Here is a 12,963-nt window from a genome sequence, read left to right as displayed (position 1 = left end):
ACATCACTCTGACCTCAGAATCAGCCCTTAAGGCATTTGGATCTGGCTAAAAAGCCCACGAGAGTATTTCAGGCATGGAAAGCCAAGACACTGTGGCAAAAACAAACAAACAAAAAAACCCTAAATGAAAGATCTCTGTGAGTGAGATCCCAACAGAAAGAACAGGCCATCAAAGAAGGAGGTACCATTCTCTGAAGGGAGGAGAGAACTTCCACTTTGACTATGGCCTTGTCTAAATAAGATTGAAGTCGGCGAACTCAAGAGGCTTCCATAGCCTTGGCAGCTCATGACAAGAGCCTCAGGTGGTTACTGACATCATAAATAAGCGTGTCAATTGTTCATTCAACAACAGGAGTCACTGTGCACTTACTCCCCATGTAGGATCTCTGTCCTTAATGTGCTGAACTTTGTGAATTAATAGTATAACTAGTACTCAAACAGTACTTTACACTTTGTGTTTCTGTGTGGGTGCAAACTGTTGAAATCTTTACTTAGTATATACTAAGTTGATCTTCTGTATATAAAGATAATTGAAAATGAATCTTGATGTGAATGGGATGGGAGAGGGAGTGGGAGGTGGGATGGTTGCGGGTGGGAGGGAGGTTATGGGGGGAAAAAGCTGCTGTAATCCAAAAGTTTTACTTTGGAAATTTATTTTTATTAAATAAAAGTTAAAAAAAAAGAAAATTGTATTTTCCATAAACTTTCTGAAGTCCACTATATAGATATGGCTTTAAGAGTTAAAAGATCTTAAAAAGAGCAGGAATAGCTCTCTTTAATGACAGGTAAGATCGGATTTTTACTAAGATTTTCTTGTTTCTTTTTAAAACCTAATTTGAGAGCTTCTGAGGTCACTGCCTTAACAAAAACATATTCCTTATGGCACCAGACAAGATGAACCGGTTGTAGATATTGAGGTATCTCTCCCCCCCCCCCCCCCCCCCCCCCCCCCCCGCCATGAGAGGACAGAGCCTCTGACTAGATCAGACCAGGGAAGGGTAAACTCTGTTCTCAACAGATTAGTGAATGAGGACTTTGCTTCAACAGTAACAACAGAAGGTCAGTCCATGCTACCCCAGTTTCTTCTTGGAGAAGCTTCCTTAGTGTTTGGAAGCAGCTGAAGCCATGTAAACATTGATGGTGACTTGAAAGGCTGCCACAATCCTAAAGGAGCTGATGATATGTTCGTTCACCCCAACCAAGACCCATAGCTTCCTCTCGTCAGTACTTGGATTCCCCCTTCCCCAAACCCCATTTTAAAATGTCATTTCATCATGAAAATTTTCACGCACGCAAGAAAGTGGAGAGAGTAAGTAATGAACTCCATGTCCTCAAAATCCAGTTTCGATAAACTGGATTGTTGGTGTTACACCCCTGCAAACTCCTTTCCTTCCACCACTGGTTTATAGGACAGCTTGAATTTAATTGTGGGTTGCTGCTTGTTTATGCATGTAGCCATTTAGTGTATACAGCCAAATGCTAATAACAAGTACAGCCTACTCATCACCTGACCCTGTTGGTTTACTGAAAGTAGTCATTCGTACATTTAATCATTTAGCAAATATTTATGTATAACATTTACCAGGCATCAGGCCTCCCTTAGGATAGGCGGGTCGATTTTCCTCGACCCAGATTTATGAGGTCCTCAAATGTGGACTTTTGAATCCTGTTTCAGACCTTTCTTTACTATCTAACATACTGGGAGTATAAAACAAAAAACAAAGCTTGCAACCTCGGGTGTACCTTCCTGTTGTAGCATCAACGCCCACCCTGATCTGAAGGGACTTCAGAAGATTCATGGAAATTTGAATTAAATTATAAAAAAATTGAAATCCATCCGTACTGGTGGTTTTTTGTAAATGTTCACAGAAAATGAGGGTTACAAAAACTGTGCATGAATTTCAGTGTGTGTTTGCACCAAAATGGACTTCTCTTTTAATTCCTCTTTTTTGTGAACTTTTTGAAGTACCCTTTTATAAGCTCTGAGACAGCAGGAATAGGGTCCAACTTGTTTACTATTTGCCTCTAGTACGTAGCCAGCATGTCTGGCACTTGTTATCTATTTAATAAGATTATTGAATGCATGGACAAAAGAATGAATACCAGATGTGGGGAATGTGAGGATGAGAAGCACACAGGCTTTGCCCGGAGCTGCTCAGTCCCATGGAGAGAAAGCTTGGGAAGAAGGAGGTAGCTGTGGTGAGGTCAGATGAGGTATGTGCAGAGTGTCACGGGTGCTGAGAAGAGGACCAGCTTAGCTTGGTGGGGAGCTGGGTGAGAAGCTGGATGGGCGAAAAAGCATCTAAGCCGAGACATGCGGCGTCATCCATCAGAGAAGGAGGGAGTGGCATTCCAGGAATAAAGAATCACCTATGAAAGTCCATGGAGAGCCCCAAAGGACACGGTGTCTTCCAGTAACCCACAGGAATTCAGAGTGGACAGGGTAAGGCCAGAGAGTGGCAGATTGAAGAAACAGGACTTCCAAAGCCAGCCAAGGAAGCTTGGGAGCGACCCTTCATGCTAGCTCAAGGGTTTGGGTCTAGTCTCTGAGTGGGGAATGCAGACGGTGGCATATAGTCAGAGTCTATGTTTTTTTTTTTTTTTTTTTTCTTTTTGGAAAGAGTAGTTCTCAGGCTGCACTGCAGAGTGAAGGAGGAAGAAGTAGAGAGAGACTGAGGGAAGAGAGAGAGACCAGTGGAGATGTTAGGACTGGAAGTGATGGGCTGGGTTCAGAACTGATGGAATTGCTGGGTAAAGGAACAAGGGAAAGGGAAGGAAGACATCTAGAATAACTCCTAGATTTTCATTTGAGGAGATAAAATGGGTGGTGGCAACTGGGCTACTAATGTAGGAAGAGGAGAACTGATCCGAGTCTATGGCGTAGCCGCCTCCACATGGGCACGAACAGTGAGCTGCTCCCTTCTGAACAGAGCAATAATTCACAGCTCTGGTTGCACAGTAGGATCTCCCAGGAAGTCAGAAACCTCTGAGGTGCAGACCCCACCCAGACCTGCTGAATCCAAATTGCAGGGGAGAGCCCTGAACTGCAGTGGCTCCTTAGTGCTCCCCAAGTGATCTTAGCGTGCAGCCAGGGTTGGGAATCTCTGGTCCAGAGCTTATTAGAAGAAAGCGCTTTTTGTGCTGTGTGTCTTTGACACCTTGCATAGCTTTTGCTGCCCTGTAATCAGATGCCTTGGGATTAAAGTTTCTAATATCTTCCAATGGGGCAGAGGCAGTCCTGCATTCTGTCAGGCATTACTACTAATGAAGACTGTTTTATAAGTACCTGCTGTTCTTTGTCTAATGTTTGTGTTGATTTCTTTCATGCTAACAAATATGAGGATACTTTAGAAAGTTCAACTGTGTATTAAGAAAACTGTGCATGAATTAAAATTGTTTTGCACCAAAATAAACTTATCTTTTAATTCCATTATCCATGAACTTCTTGAAGTGCTCTTGTATACTTAAATTTTCCAAGTCATTTCAAGCAGAGTTCTTCATGGAGATTGTTGGCACATTGAATGGGATAGTTTCTACTTGTACTTTTTTGGTATCCTGCCCTCGGCTCACAAAGGCCAGTCATTGTGACATCCAGAGGACTCTAGGGAGACAGTGAGGACTACTGTGTGTTAGCACACAACTTTAAAGCGGATATATGGCGTTTTCCACTCTCACCGAAAAACGTTTTTCCATTTTTCAGAATTACTGGTTTTGGTTATGTTCAGCAATTTTGGTGTCAATAGTCTCTGTGCTAACAAACTAGAGAAAGAAACTAAACAAAGTAGACAAATACAAGGAAGTATTGTTTTGTGTTGTCAGAGGGATTTCAGGTTTATTTGGTCTAGTACTCCATCTATGTTTTTAAGTCTGTCCAGAGAAGCAAATTGAACACTAGGTAAGACATGGTCAAATATTGAGGTTTGAAGCAAAATACTGAGGTTTGAAGGCGGCATGCAAATGGAACAACAATTGTGAAAGATGTATTAGCCTTCAATTGCTTCTGTAACAAATTATTACACGCTTAGTGGCTTAATGCAGCTATGTTACCTCGCAGCTTGGTACACGAGGTTGGATCAGTGGGCTGCATTCCTTTGTGGAGACTCCAGGGGAGATTCCATTGCCTTGCCCTTTACAGCTTCTCAAGGCTTCCTTCCTGCATCTTCAAAGCCAGCAACTTGGCATCTCTACCTCTCTCTCTACTGGAGCCTGCATCGATGAAGCAAGTTCTTGTCTTGACTTTGCAGTTCCTATTCTGGAGGTCCAGGTCCTAAAGGTGTTGGTTTTCTTGGAGTATCTGGCACTGGATCAGATTAACAGGTTGAAGTCCAACAGCCCCTTTCCTGGCCAGACATTTTGGTATTACAGGTGTGGCCTCTGGAGAAGGTGCTGTGTTTGGCATCTTTCCAACTCAGAAGAGTTTGCCTACAGTGCACAGGTGCCAAAATCTTTGAATAGAACCAAAGAAATGTGAGATTGCTTATTTTATGCTGTTATGTCTACCTGTCATATAATGTGTTATTTATTAGGCTCTAAACTGTTGAAATTGCAGGGAATAATAACATACTATTTCAGAACCTCACTGTAGTGGTATTTGTTGCAGCCAGTTTCTAGGGTGGCGTAATTTCCTCCCAACACTAGGTAGGTCATCCCCACCAAGTAAGAAACTCTCTCTTGCCTGGTGAATGAAATGGATCACTGGGCTAGTTTTGGAAAACTATCTTTGCCCTGGAATATGACCGGAAATTTTTGGTGGAGAACTAAAATTTTTCAGCTGTTTTTGTAGCAAGTCCCCCTTCTGTCTACCTTAGTGACCCCAGCAGTGCAGATATGAAGTCCAATCCCAGGTCTAGCCATGGGGTAAAGGCTGTCCCAAGACCGAAGGGTCTCCAGGGCTACAGGACTTTCAGTACTAAAACTGGGAGAACCCCAGGCAAATCAGGATAGTTGGTCATCCAGATGTCTAATGAAATGTCTCTGATGAAGAGCAGCTGTCATGTTGTTGAGTTATTGAAACCTAAGTTTTGGCTGAACAAAGTAATAAAAATGACTTCCCTTTAGGTTGAAAATGGTAGTCAATCCAATTCTTTTGGAAAATCTACACCCAAATATACAGCTGCCCATCTGTATGCATGGGTTCTATATCTGTGAATGTAACAAAAATATGTGTATTTTTAAACTGCATTCCCTGAACATTACAGTAAAACAACTGTTGACGTAGCATTTGCATTGTATTAGGCATTGCTAGTTATCTTGAGGTGATTTAAAGTATGAGAGATGGGGCCCATGCTGTAGGCTAAGCCTTTATCTGTGGTGCAGGCATCCCTTATGGGCGCCAGTTCGTGTCCTGGCTGTTCCTCTTCCAATCCAGCTTGCTGCTTATAGCCTGGGAAAACAGTGGAAGATGGCCCAAGTGCTTAGGTCCCTGCACCTGCATGGGCAACCTGGAAGAAGCTCCTGTTTTTGGATTGGCACAGCTTCGGCTGTTGCAGCCATCTGGGGAGTGAACCAGCAGATGGAAGACCTCTCCCTCTCTGTCTGTAACTCTGTCTCTCAAATAAATAAATAAAAATATTTTTTTTAAATATGACAGTGTGTGCCTAAGTTAGACACACATAGAAGTTACATGCAAACACTACACCGCTTTATAGAAGGACTTTGAGCACCTGCAGACTTTGTTACCCAGATTGCACATGCTTGTCCGCCCCAACTTAAAGAGATAAGAGGCCAGCGCCGTGGCTCACTAGGCTAATCCTCTGCCTTGCGGCGCCGGCACACCGGGTTCTAGTCTCGATCCGGGCACCAGATTCTGTCCCAGTTGCCCCTCTTCCAGTCCAGCTCTCTGCTGTGGCCCAGGAGTGCAGTGGAGGATGGCCCAGGTGCTTGGGCCCTGCACCCCATGGGAGACCAGGAGAAGCACCTAGCTCCTGCCTTCGGATCAGCACAGCGCGCCGGCCACGGCGACCATTGGAGGGTGAACCAACGGCAAAAAGGAAGACCTTTCTTTCTGTCTCTCTCTCTCTCTCACTGTCCGCTCTGCCCATCAAAAAAAAAAAAAGAAAAAAAAAAAAGAAAACCCTGAGATTGAAAACCGAGAACCAGCGACGTTTATGAAATCACGCGGTGCGGCCTGCCCTTTCAGTTCTCCAGCATTGCAAACACGTTCTCGCCCCTGAGGACGGAAGCCCTAATGACTTTGTCACCCAGGGGACCGCAAGACTTCCCTAAATCTTTTCTAGCATGTCAGCACAGAGGGAAGTTAAAAACACCCAAGTCTGCCAGAGCAGATTACTTGTAATCCTCCATTTGGGAAGACAAGATCGGCCTTTGCCCCGCTGAGAGAGGGCATGGACTGTTGAGGAGGAGCTAAGAGTTAGGAGAACTGTGTTGTATGCTTGGGGGGGGGGGGATTGGAGAGGAGAAAGTCTTGGAGCCCCATCTGGCATGAAGAGCTTGGTGCTTCCTGACCTTTCAGCAAAAGAGCCTGAGCAGGAATACTCACTCTGCTGTCAAACTGCTGCATCTGGCAGAGACCCTCGGCCGGCCTTCCCTCCTGGCTTCCGCAGAACCCTGCCTCCTGCCACCCAGAGCGGAGGCAGACTGAGGAGTAAAGGATCCCGGGAGTCCCCAGGCCTCATCCCTTACATGTCTGCAGCTGTCATTTGGAGTTTTCTTGTCCATCAGGGTGGGAATTGTTCAGCCCACAGGAAACTTTTGGTCTGGCTTTGACAAAGCAACCGCAGGCAGGGAGGCTACAGCAGGCTCATTTTTAAATTGATCATTTTGTATGGTCCATGAATGATGTTATAAACATCCAAATGGCCCTTGGCAGAAAAACAAAAAAGGTTCCCCACCCCTGCAACCACTGGGGCTAAGCAGAGAAAACCATAATTGTGCAAGGTTCTTCAAAAAGTTTGTGGGAAATGGAACTAAAAGAGAAGTTTATTTTGGTGCAAAAAAGTTGAAACCCATCATCATTTTTTCATAATATGATACTCCATTAAATATCTGAAGATCTCTGACATATATGAATTTCAAAATAAACTTGTCTTTTAATCCCATTTCCCATGAACTTTTTGAAGTCCTCTCATATCTGTAATAGCAATACATTAACTTTTCCAGAATAGACATCTGACATTTTAGGAGTTAGCCGGCTTTCACTTTGCTTTGCTTTGCTTTTCTCTCTCTCTTTAAAATACATGTCGATGTTTCTTATCTTCCAAAATGTCCTTGTTATAGGTCCAAAGAATTTTTTTTCTTTTTTAAAGGGGTTATTTATCTATTGAAAGTTAGCGTTACACAGAAAGAGGGAGAGACAGAGATCTTCCATCTGCTGGTTCACCACCCAGATGGCCACAATAGCCAAGTTTAGGCCAAGCCGAAGCCAAGACCCAGGAGCTCCCTCTGGGTCTTCCACATGGGTGGCAGGAGCCCAGATACTTGGGCTACTCTCAGCTGCTTTTCCCAGGCCATTAGCAGGGAGCTGGATTCGAAGTGGAGCAGCCAGGATGGGAACCGGTGCCCATTTGGGATGCTGGCATTGCAGGCAGCAGCTTTATCCACTATGCCTCAACACTAGCCCCAGAATTTAAATTATTCTTATCATCCTTATTTTTAAAGAAGATTTAGTACTATTAGCCATTGAGGTAGGATCTGAGTTTCTCACAAGGATGTGTCATGGACAGAATTGTGAATTATTTGTATTTTTCTTCTGTCGTTTTGGGTTCCTTCCTTCTAGAACTTCTTGTTCTGATTTCATTTTACTAAGACTAGCCTCCTTTCAGCTTTGAATCTCTACTGTTTTTTGTTATTGTTGTTCTTAAAGATTTATTTGTTTATTTGAAAGGCAGAGATACAGGTAGGCAGAGGCAGAGAGAGAGAGAGAGAGGTCTTCCATCCGCTAGTTCACTCCCCAGTTGGCTGCAATGGCTGGAGCTATGCCAATCCAAAGCCAGAAGTCAGAAGCTTCTTCCGGGTCTCCCACGGTGGGGTGCAGGGGCCCAACAACTTGCTACTGCTTTCCCAGGCCATAGCGGAGAGCAAGAATGGAAGAGGAGCAGCCGGATCTCAAACTGGTGTCCATTTGGAGGCTGGCACTGTAGGCAGCAGCTTTACCCACTATGCCACAGTGCCAGCCCCATCTACTGGTTTTTATGAATCAACAAATCCTAGAAGAAATGAACACGGATAAAATCTTTATGCTGTAATTTAAACCCAGATTCTTCTATTGTTTTCCAAAGATGAATTAGAGATTCAATGTGCAGAAGCAATCAAAAGGACTGTTTCCTTTTGTGGCAATGGAAGAGTCTTGTAATAGATAGAGGTAACAGTTGCACAACATTATAAACTCACTAAATGCCATTGAATTATTTACTTTAAAATAGTTAATGATTGATTTTGCTGTGTGACTTGTACCACACTGAAACCAACCAAATGTTGATTTAGCTTGAAGAAGAAAAACAAGATCATTCTTACCTTCAAATTCTGGAAGAAGTTTGTATCCATTTCAACATACCATGTTCAATTCTAGTCTGACATTTGTTATTCTCTGTGCCATTATCAAGGAAAATATTTGGATTTATTAAGGGAGTGTCTGCAAGGCAGAACCAACAGGGATACTTACAAAGGGTTGAAGGAGAAACATCTAAGACAGCAGCTGATTATTTTTAAATTGCTGAGTTTTTGTTACTAGATTATAGAATAGTCTCTAGTTTGCAAAGTGATCACAGTAAAAAATTGTTTAAAAATGCTGAGCTTCCTCCCACCTATTTTGAGATAGATTGTATAGGACTAGATTGGATAGTTTTTTGTTTTTTGTTTTTTGTTTTTTTTTTTTTTTGATAGACTACAGTTGGAAATGATCCCATGGAAGGAGTCTAGAAGTGGTCCCTTGAATGAATTGGGAGTTAGGCAGCCCATTTCATTCACAGAAATGTGTTTAATTAAAATCTCTCATTAGACACCCTCAAGGGTCGCCACCTAATGAGGGCTTGTTTTAAGGGGTGACGGCATAGAGGTTTGCAGGCAATCCTTGGTTTAATTAGAAATTGTAGGGCTTCAAATTTCTTCTGGATTTAGAGACAACCGTCTTAACCTTTCTACAGAGATGTAACTAGGCAACCAGTATAGCACTTAGCCAGTGCATAGCATCCAAACTTCACAGCTATTGCATCATTTAAAGAAATACTCTTTAAATCTCTCTTTTAGCTTTGACATCTGCTGCCATGTAACCTTTAATTTTTTAGGAAATTTCGTGCAAACCCACAGCTATAAAATGTTATGGTTCCTAGAATCTCACCATCCTCTGCTGTTAATAAGGAAATGCGCTTACAAAGAGAGCAGTAATAAAGTTGAAAGCAAGCCACATGTACTGTACTTTATGATTTATGCATTTAAAAGGTAGCTTTCATTTTTGATGTGTAAATGAATAAGAGTAAAACCATATCCTCAGCAGGCGGTAAGGAGCCTTCTTCACAAAATGGTTCATGGAAAAATAGACATTGACAGAGATGAAAATTGGTTTTATTCTAATGAAGTTGAGTTTACTTTGCTGGATAGGTGGTAACTAGAAATATTTAGTGTGACCAATAAGCAAGAATTTATTGAGAGCTTACTATGCACAAGGTGTGTACAACATTCCTTTCCTGTGATAACCTTGCTTGAAACTTCAGAATTTTATTATAATTAAAATTTTGGTGAAAAAAATTAATAATGAACTCATTTTAATTATCAAATTAAAGATTTTTTAAAATTCAAGCAGTAGAGAGAGGCTTAAGTGAAAACAAAAAGCTTTTCCCCCACCAACTTCTGGCCTTACTCCCTGGAGGGAACCACTGCTAGGTTTCTCTTAAGTGTTCCAGAAATTTCCCACCCCCTGCTCCATCTGTGTTGAAAAGGTGTGATGAGTGCCGTGGAACCATCTGTTGCCACGGCTCTCCTAAGAGCTAAGTCTTGTCATCTTGAGACATTATTTGATGCTTCTTTTTGAAGTATGCCTTTTAAAACTGAAAGAGCGAAAATATCAGAGCCAGAGTGATGCTGCTTGGTGGGGTTGCGGGGGCTGGGAATTGCCAGCGAAGCATAGCCCGCCGCCCGAGCCCCCACGGCGCTGACGTGCACAGCGGAAGGAGTAAACCTTCATGGTCGCCGTTTGTGCTTTTCAAGGTCATCTGGAGCACACTGTGTCTCTCTAGCCGCTTGGTGACCCTCTGTTGTCAAAGTTGTTTCTCTTGCAGAGGAGGAAGTTGTGGTTTCTGGAGGTGAAGTAATTGCCTAGGGTGACACAGCTGACCCGTGGCAGGGTCAGGCCCAGAGCCCAAGTCTTTTCTAAGTTGTAGTCTGGAAGCAGAGCACGCCGGTCCCGGTGTGGGAGAGAGATGCTGGTGCAGACTGGAGGGTCCCCTGGCCACCTGTTCTGGATCGGCTCCCCAGGCAAGTTCCTTCAGGCACTGTACAACCCAGGGTGGCCAGCTCTCCCCAACGCCCACCCTCAGCAGCTCTTCTCCTCGCCTTTTGTTTGTTTAATGTTGGCCGCAGGGGCAGGGACTTGACCCAGGCTGAGGACCGGCGCCCCAGGATTTCAGCCCAGACCACAGGGCTTTGGTTCCAAGGCTGAGAGTGTGGCCAACAGGGGGTCAGGAGGGTCTTCTGGAGTTGGCCAACTCCGACTCAAGTTGATGGAGGAGCAAGCCCATCCTTTCTGGTCTCACGGCTGTACAAATCATGTCAGGCTGTGTTGCAGTCTGCTGATAGAATCAAGGCCCTCATAGGGTGGCGTGTGGGGGTGATTGGTCAGGAAGTAAGGAAGAGAGGGGAAGGGAGAGGATAGACAGGGGAGAGAGAGGAGGGAAGCAAATATAGAGATGGAGAGAAGCCACACACACACAGTTGGAGTTCACAAATCCATCAGTGTGAGCCAATGCATTTCCTTTTTTAGCCTAAGCTAATTCAAGTTGCTACTGAGTCCTGTCTGATGTCTCCAGCACTGGGTTTCCTCATCTGGAAAAATGAGGATTGTAACATTTGCCCTGACTAGATCCGTGCTACTGTTTAAGCATCACTTGAGAGAATGAATAGGCAAGAGCTTTGTAAGTTGTAAAATGTGACACAGATGTAAGATGGTATTATTCATTGATAAGCTACTTTGAGTTAGGAAAAGTTGCGCGAATGAAATCACCACTCATTTGGAAAACAAAAAGTGAGAACCATCTGGCCTTATGCAGAATCCGATGGAAGCTGCCAGAGCGCTGAGATTCTCTTCTGAAGTTTCCTTCCAAATCCTTTTAAGTCATACTAGATCCTCAGAAGGAACACAAAGATAGGTCTTACCTGGATGGCTCAGGTTAATTCAATGGATTTCTGGTTTATATCTTCTGCCGTGTTCTATAACACATACCTAATAACATAAACCAAGCGAAGAATAAAGTCTCATGTAGGTAGTTTGACATTTTATCTTCTTCACTCAAAACAGCTTTAAAGAATCATGTTCAATGATATTTTGGCGTTATCGAAGAGAGATCATTGAAAATGGGAGTACCACTTGTGGTTATTCTGCATTTGGGACTGACACAGTGGAGGTGATTCTGGGGGTGGGACTTAGTGTTGGGCTTAGTTAGGATCAAGATCCACCTTTTCCTTAAAGGAATTATATTTTTCATATAAGCTCCAAGTAATAAAAGCCTTTGATACTGTAAGTTGTTTGTGTTACGTGAAGTACCACCTCACTTTTATAGCACTTTTCTCTCTGTGTTGATAACCTCTCATTGAGGGAAAGCAGATAGTGCCACTCTGAAATCAGTTTTTATTGTAGCAAGCATCTCTTTCTTTATATTTGATCATTAGAACAACAACAACAAACATGACTTAAAGCCTCAATGTAAGTAGAATACAATATGTAAAATGGCTGAAAGCATCATGGAACTATAGTTTATAAGCATGAAGAAACATCATCTAGCAACCCAAAAATGTTTTGTGTTTTATGCTTCTTACAATTTTTTTTTTTTACTTCAAGGAGCAGTGGGAGGGGAAGAGAGAGAGACAAAGACAGAGAGACAGAGACAGAGAGAAATCTGCCATCCACTTGTCTACTCCTCAAATATCTGCAATGGCTGGAGCTGGGTGAGGCTAGACCCAAGAGCTAGAAACTCAGTATAATGCTCTCAAATAGGTAGCAGGAACCCAACCCAACCCAACTCAACCCAACTAATCACATGCTGCCTCCCAGTGTTCGCAGTAGCAGGAAGCTGGAATCAGGAACCCAGTCAGGACTCGAACCCAGGCAGTCCCACATGAGATACAGGAATTCCAACTGATAACTAAACTACTAGGCCAAATGCTCACCCCCATGTCTCGCATTTTGAAGTCTGTAAATGTCTCTACTACCTTCACTGCTTTCATAAGTCTATGTGAACATGCCTTTACCTTCCATGGTCCCCAGTGCGTACTGGCCCAAGGCCGAGCCAGTGCCATTGGACCATAACACCTCACGCCTCACCCAGCTGTTGTTTGCATTGGCCAAGGCTTCCAGTCAATTCTGTGAATGTCAGGGTTTTCATCTAAGCTGAAGACTTGGAATAAGTTCATGTTCTGAAGAAAGCATACTCTTGGACCTCTCAGGAAACATCAGTTGCACTGGAACCAATCGGCATCCTCATCTTGGTTAATTTTCAGAGTGCTTAATAAAGAGGATGTTTACAAGGATATGGGAAGAGTATAGGGAAACCACAGGGAGAGTGTCGTTCCTCAGAGCCCTTTCACCGCCTTTGGACCTGAAGGGATGAGGACAGTGGGGACAGGACCTGCCAAACGGAGCAGTGGCTCCAGGAACAGAGTGTAGCCAGACTGTGCTGACCCTGCATGTAGGGGCCCCCAGAAACAAATACCTAAGACTAAAATGACTGTCCTCTCTCCTGGCATATTCCTCTCTGCCCCTCCCCCTCCCCCTCCTCCCTTGCTCTTTCCATGTGA

At 43.6% G+C, this 12,963-nt stretch overlaps 1 protein-coding gene across 4 annotated transcripts in view; it reads left to right on the top strand.

The window, feature by feature from the left end:
- GNG2 (G protein subunit gamma 2) overlaps positions 1-12,963 on the top strand; it is a 136,780-nt gene that overhangs the window by 32,439 nt on the left and 91,378 nt on the right. The gene's annotated exons all lie outside the window — the stretch shown is intronic.

This window comes from Lepus europaeus, chromosome 11 (assembly GCF_033115175.1).
Source record: "Lepus europaeus isolate LE1 chromosome 11, mLepTim1.pri, whole genome shotgun sequence".
In the NCBI taxonomy this organism is placed as follows: Eukaryota; Metazoa; Chordata; class Mammalia; order Lagomorpha; family Leporidae; genus Lepus; species Lepus europaeus.
Note: the sequence above shows the minus strand (reverse complement) of the source record. Positions and strands in the feature narration are given on the sequence as shown.